This window comes from Athene noctua, chromosome 7 (genome assembly GCF_965140245.1).
Source record: "Athene noctua chromosome 7, bAthNoc1.hap1.1, whole genome shotgun sequence".
Lineage (NCBI taxonomy): Eukaryota > Metazoa > Chordata > Aves > Strigiformes > Strigidae > Athene > Athene noctua.
The window spans coordinates 14,720,204-14,726,778 of NC_134043.1; the positions used below are offsets into that span (position 1 = coordinate 14,720,204).

The following is a 6,575-nucleotide window of genomic DNA, read 5'->3' on the forward strand; positions in this document are numbered from 1 at the left end:
ATGTTGCAAAATAAATAGATTTGCATTACAAGTGCTACAGGAATGCTTTAAAAATCGCACAAGTACCAAGACTCATCCATCACTGCTCAAAAAAACCCCAAACACTAATAATAAATTAAAGTCTTACCTACACAAACATACATACTAGATTATGCAAGACTGTTTTCTTAGTTTATGTTTCTTCTGGTAACACTGTTTGCCCTGGTAACTCAAACTGTTCCAGTCACAAGTTGTTTGAATTCAGTGCACCAAACCGTGTCTGAAGAAATATATGTTTTGCTCTGTCTACAGTGACGGCTGAGACATCAGTCATCCTTCCAGCTGCCCTAAAGACATTGCTGAAAATACATACACACATCCGTCCTGCTGTCAAGAGACTGAAGAATAGGCATTTTTACATCTTGGACCTCTCTAGTAAGATTACCCATGAGAATCTATTTTCCACGGTGTTTTTCTAATTGTTTTTCAATCTCCTTATTTAATATCTAAAATGAGTGGAGTGACAGAGCTGCCATGCTCGTCCTAGAAACTGTCATTTTAAAGACATGATAGCAGAAGCGTTTTCTTAAAACTTCCAGGAGTATGTGTGGCTTAAAAAGCTCACTCCTGTTTAAAATAATGACTAAGACTCTTAGGAATCCAACTCCCAAAGTCACACAGGTAGTTTTGAATATGTTAACCTTTTAGAGTAATTATGCCATCAAAGTTCCAGTCAAAAGCTGATGAGCGTTACTAATATATGCTGATGACTGAGCCTGTAAGTGAAAGACCTTCTTGCTTTATTTACACTCCAGTAAATCAGAAAGCACACCAAGACTTATTTTCACATACAAGAGTAACAGACCTGACCCCAGGAGACACTTAGTGAGGTTAACCCACAGCCCAGGGAGCAGGTTTATTATAAACTGTCTGCGAGCTGATGCAGTTGTACTTGTTTTCAGTGGAGCTGATGTAAACTTGGAGCCACTGTTTGGTCTTCAGTGGACTAACACCAGTCACTACATAAACCAGTGGTCTGGCCCACCATGTTTGATCATTACTAGTCATCATTCAGATGCGAAATAGTCCCCAGGAAGTCCTCAGTGACATTTATCTCTAGAACTAGAACTAGGCTGATGCAGTCAGGAGTTGGCAATAACCAGAGAGAACAGAGATCAGCAAACCATTTGGGGGCATTTCCCCTACCTTTGGGAAAATACATAGATTTTCCCCTCCATGAAATGAAGCAGCTACTTCAGGTAGGTTTGGCAAGTTAATACAGGAATGAGAACTGTTGTACATTCAAAAGAGAAGCATTGTAGGAAACTATGTGTAATTTGCAGCATCAAAGCTTAGACAGTGAAGGGCTAAGATGGATGAAGAAAAAAAACATTTTTACCACACTACATAAAGTTATATATTTGGTACAACATCCTTTCCAGAAGCAGATCTTCTGAAAGAGAAGGGAAGGCAGGCATTATGTTATCTGCGAAAAGGTGAAGGGGTGTCAGTGTGCTTTTTAAGCTGCTCTATAGTAGTCGTAGAAGAAAGTAGTTCAAGATTTTAATCTCAAGCCCATCAATGGCAAACAAATTCTGAGGCAAACAAGATTTAGCCAAAAATTAAAAAAACCTCTCAGTTGTAAAAGCACTGAGCAATTCTGGCCAGAAGAGAAGCAGCAAGAAGGGGAATATAATCCCAGAGTATCTCAGATACTTAGATGCCTTCTGAATTATCTTACCATTTGTTATATTTATGTTCCCAACACACCCCACAAAGAAGGAACTTCTCCTACCCCATTTTAAAAAGAAGAAAAGTGGGCTCAGTGAGAGGCCGATTCACAGTTATGGGTTATCTATAAGAGTTGCTGACCTTAGCCTACCTGCCTTTGGGCAGTCTGTGACAGAGAAGGTACCTGGGGGCAGGTTTCACATCTCTTCAGCAAGCTCCAGACATTGGACTGGTCTCTGTGATGAAACCTATACATCTGTGCAGCACTAACCACCACTTACTGAAGAATGAGTGTCTGAAGTAGTAAAAGTAACAGGAGAGTCAGTAATAAGCACCAGAAGTACTGTAAGTACAGCAAACTACTTAAAAATATCATTAACCTCTCCCAACCCTGCCCCCATCCCTTTCCTCAATCATTACTTCAGGAGTCATATATTTATATAATTATTTCATCATCTAAGAACAGGTGGCCAGCTTGCCATATCTCTATGCAAGACTTCCATATGTATTACTCCTCTGCTGACATTTTCTCACATATACACACATGCATGGATAAGCAATTGCTCCACTACATTCTCAGAGAATAAAAGAGTCACAAATCTGAAAAAAATGAGTATGCCAGAAAGTTCAGTATCTGAAGCTACAGCTGTTCATTTCTTCTCTCTGTTCAGAAAGAGCCAGTTGTGGCTTATTGCAGATGTTATTCAAGTTGATGGACTTGCTCTAGATTTACACTAGATATAAATACTCAGGATGTGACCCATTAGAGCGTTGGACCTTCGTTTCCCCATGGAAGAAAATACAGCCAGTGACATTCAAGTAGAAAAGGAAAGCTGTGCTCCCCTCCCCACCCCCACCATCTTCTATCAAGTCCCTCTGTACTCAACAACAGGAGAAAGAAGCAGTAACTCCACCAAGGAGTGGGCTAACGTTCCTCCCATCTGCCAGTCCCACGCTCATTCTGTTTTCATTTGGACCAAATCCTCCCAAAGCCTTCTGCTTTATACTTCATTAAAGCTGGGTGCCTCAGACACCAGGAATAATATTGTTCATCTTTGAAAAGTAACTTTCAGTGCACATTTCCGTATCTTTTAACACCACTTCTCTTCCTCAGCCCTGTCTATAGTACTGTCATGGAAGCCTGTAAATGAATTCCATATTTTCCATAATGAATCTGTCCCCTAACGCTGATCTATTTATTTATGACAGTAAAAGCTTATGCAAACACCACCACCATGCAAAAACACTCCCCTCTTCATTCCTGCAGATTCATGTTAATATTCTCCATCTCCGGAGTCTGGAGTACGCTGTGTCAAGGGCTGCACATTCCCATGCTGAGGTGCAATCCCTCCTGCCTCCATCTCTGCAGGTAAGGGAGGTAAAGGGATGTGCAATCATAGAGAAGTTACAACTCTGAGACAAGGGCAGCTCCTGCGTGTAGGGGCACCACACCGCAGCCGGGGCCCTGCGCAGGCTGCAAAGGCTGAGCGAGGCTGGCGCGAGGAGCCACCATGAGTGACAGCATGGCTGCAGCAGCGCAAAGCAAACAGACCCGGCAAAACCAAATTAAGACTGGTCCAGTTGGTGCCTGAAGCCTAAAACTTTCATAGGGCAGACTGATTCATCCTAATAAATTGACTCACCTGTAGCCAGCAGGTCAGCAAGGATGCCCGGCTTGGCAACTGCGGGAGGTAGGTAGCGACTCTTGGCTTGAATCCAGCCACAAAAAAAATTTCACACCCAAAGAGATAAGATAAAAAGGAAAGGGCAGAAATGAAAAAAGCCAAACAGCTTTCTTCAAGGAGCTCTCCAGAATGAAGAGCAGAAGGGAGCAGAGTTTCTGCCCTGATGGTCTCAACAGCGAAACACCACTGGCAGCACTTGGTGTGAGCTAAAGGGCCATGCAGGTCTCAGGTGCAGGATGCTGTTTGTGTCTGCAGTTAAAGAAGAGTTCTAAGGAACCACAGCACAATGTCAACGATAATGATTCATCACATTCACTTTTCCTATATTCACTTGTCCTTACATTGCCCTTGTGTCCTACTTTGCTAATGACAACACCAGCTCACATACAGGACAACTCCTCCTCCTCCTTCCAGTCCCCAAATGCTATGTCTCCCCCAGTGCCAAAAAATGTGTGGGGAGAAGGAAATAAGTCCTCTCTAACCATCTGATAATACAATTTTATTCCTCCTTTTTGTTAGCCTCAGTCCCAGTTTAAAAAAAAAAAAAATACCCAACGCAAAACATACCAAAAACTCCCCCCGTGAAGAAGGCATGCTTTGTTTCTGTAATTCTTAGTTCCTCTGCAAAAAATTTTGAGCTTGTGAAAACACCCACAAAAAACTTCAATAAATAGAAACTGCCTTTCACATCATTTCTGAAAACAAATGCTGGGCTGGCTCCGACCCTGGTGCAGCTGCTCTGGTTTGGGAGTCTTGCCGGTGGGGTGTTTGGCCCTCTGCAATCTGGGCCACACACTATCGTGTGGGATATCTCATAAAATGGAGGAGCAAAATCAAAGGAAGTCAAACAAACTGATGCAGAACTATAATAGAAGAACGTTTCTTTTTCTGTATGCAATATTATTTTTAAAGAGATGCTGTCAGTTTTGTATTTTCAGATTCTAGTATATAGAAAGAAATCCTATCTCTATTAGGCAGTCCAAAACTATGGTACCGGTACCGAGAGGTGGGGTTTTTTAAAGCTTTTACTCCATAATTTCCTTGCCACACCCTTACTCTCCCTCTTACATTCTCCTAGTTTTCCTTAAATTAATAGACCCCATTTTTGCAATGCCCCTAACAGATTCAGAGCAACAGACAAGCACCTTTCATAAAGAAAAGTGACAGCTGACCCATGCAGTTTTAGGCCTTTGAAATGCATCTCAATTGTGCAGAAAGGGCCTGAGATAATCGGAAAATTTCATAGTGAAAATTCAGAGAGCACATCTATATCCAGGTATGACTATAAAGTTGGTGCGCTTGTTCTCAGTACCAACTACCGTATGATCAACTGTTTCCAGATAAGACATAAATAGAACATTTCTATTCAATAGCATCCTTTTAAGCCTGCCACCAAATTCCAAATTTAGAGGACTTCAGATACCCAAGGAGTTGGTGTCTTAGATTTTCACACTTCTATAACATTAGGCAACTAACGTATACAAGTGTAGGCTGATGGGTGCAGAAGGGCTACAGCTACCCATGCCGGGGGAGAGCCTCACACAGGGGTCAGGACTCTGCTGTACACAGAACCCCAGTCTCTACTCTGAACTGCCACAGAGTAAAGTGCCAGTTTGTTGCATAAAGCGATAAGCTTGACAGGGAGGGTTACTAGAGCAGCGAAGCACAGGATGCTGAGACTGGTCCACCCAACGTCTAACTCTTAACTTGCAGCCAGCGTGGCTTTATCTTAGTTTCTCTGTCTGGGAAGCAGGGTTTTCTAAACACTGTTTCTAGGACTCTTGAGACGTTTAAAAAAAGAAAAAAAAGTTATAAACTCTTTCCCTGCAATCCCAAACACAAGAGCTGAAAAGTCCTTGTCCTTCAGCTGTGGTTCAGTCTGTTTTATTAAAGCAAAGAAAAAGTAAAACCAGAAAAACAACAAAAAAAAGTTATCTCCTCCTCTCCTTGTTTCTTTGTAATTAAAGATAACATCTATATCTGTCTTCCAAAAGCCTAGCAAGTATCTCAAACGAACGAATCTGAAAGCTTTCACACAGTATTCGGTGGTCCAAGAGCAGTTTTAAGGCAGGATAAATCTTGCAATACACAGATCAGAACACGCAAGAGGCAGGAAAGTAAAGGCTTAGCGTGGCTCTGAATCGGCTGGGGGTAAAAGACCCCCGACGTGACAAAAATCCAACAAATCCTCAACTTACAAAGATCTTCCACTACGCCGCGTAACTCCGAGTGACCCCCTCTCCCCGCCACACACCCAGACAAGGCACCAGACCCACCGCGGTCCAGCCACTGCTTTACCCGTCCCACCTCCCGGGCGTTCCCCCCGGGCACCGAGAGCCCCCGCCGCCGCGCAGCCAGACCCGCGGCACAAAGCCCTCGTACCGTCCCGAGCCGGCGTCCGGCGGTGCTGGGAGCGGCGGCTCCGCGGCGACAGCCCTCTCCTCCCGACACCGATCCGCGGCCAGGGAAAGCGGCGGGGCCCGGGCAGCGCTCCTCCTGCCGGGGGGGGCTCATGCCAGAGCGGGGCACCGCATGTCAGCAGGGATTACTGGAGGAAGAGAGAAGGGGAAAGCCCGGCCGCCGTTACCGCTGGGTGTCACGGTGATCCCACCCCTCCCGCGGGCTTTTCGCGCGTGGAGCGCCGTAACTCCCCGCGGCGCTGTCCCGCACCCCCCCGCTTCGGGGGGGCGGGGAGGGGAGAGAAGCAAAGCAAACTACGATTTATTGGGTCTGCCTTTTTTTTGTCCTTTCTTTCTTCTGGTCCGTCCTCCGTCCTCCCCCCCCCCCAGCTAAAAGCACCCCCGAGCCCTCCAAGCCCCGCTCACCCGGGCTGCCGGGGCCGCGCCCTCAGCGCCCGCCCAGAGGCGCCCGCGGCCGGGCAGCGCCGCCGGCCCCGGCCCCCGCCCGCTCCCGCCCCGGCGGCCGCGGCCGGGGAGCCCTCCCCGGCCCTCCCTTATATCGCCGCGGCGGCTGCTATAAATAGCCCGGCCCCGCCGCCGGGGGCCGGGCCGGGCGCCGCCGCCGGGGGTTTCTCGGGGGCGACCGAGACCCACCGTCACCCGCGGATCGGCGACGGATTTCTCACTTTTGACCCATTTTCATGCCGCTGGCCGGCGGGCGCGGGGCGGTGGCGCCGCTCCCGGGGGGGCCCGGGGCCCGCCGACCCCCGGCGCGGCAATG

General features: G+C 46.8%; 1 protein-coding gene across 3 annotated transcripts in view; it reads right to left on the reverse strand.

Annotated features, from left to right (window-relative positions):
* The window catches only part of MRAS (muscle RAS oncogene homolog), a 41,119-nt gene extending 34,799 nt beyond the window's left edge, over window positions 1-6,320 (reverse strand). For 2 of the 3 annotated variants that reach the window (XM_074910910.1, XM_074910909.1), the window contains exons 1-2: window positions 6,221-6,320; window positions 5,778-5,943 (exon numbers count right to left, since the gene is read on the reverse strand). The gene's annotated coding sequence lies outside the window, so the exon portion shown is untranslated. Of the gene's footprint in view, window positions 1-3,353; window positions 3,372-5,777; window positions 5,944-6,220 lie in introns of those variants that run through there. The other variant, XM_074910911.1, reaches the window with a different exon arrangement.
* Window positions 6,321-6,575: the final 255 nt, after the last annotated feature.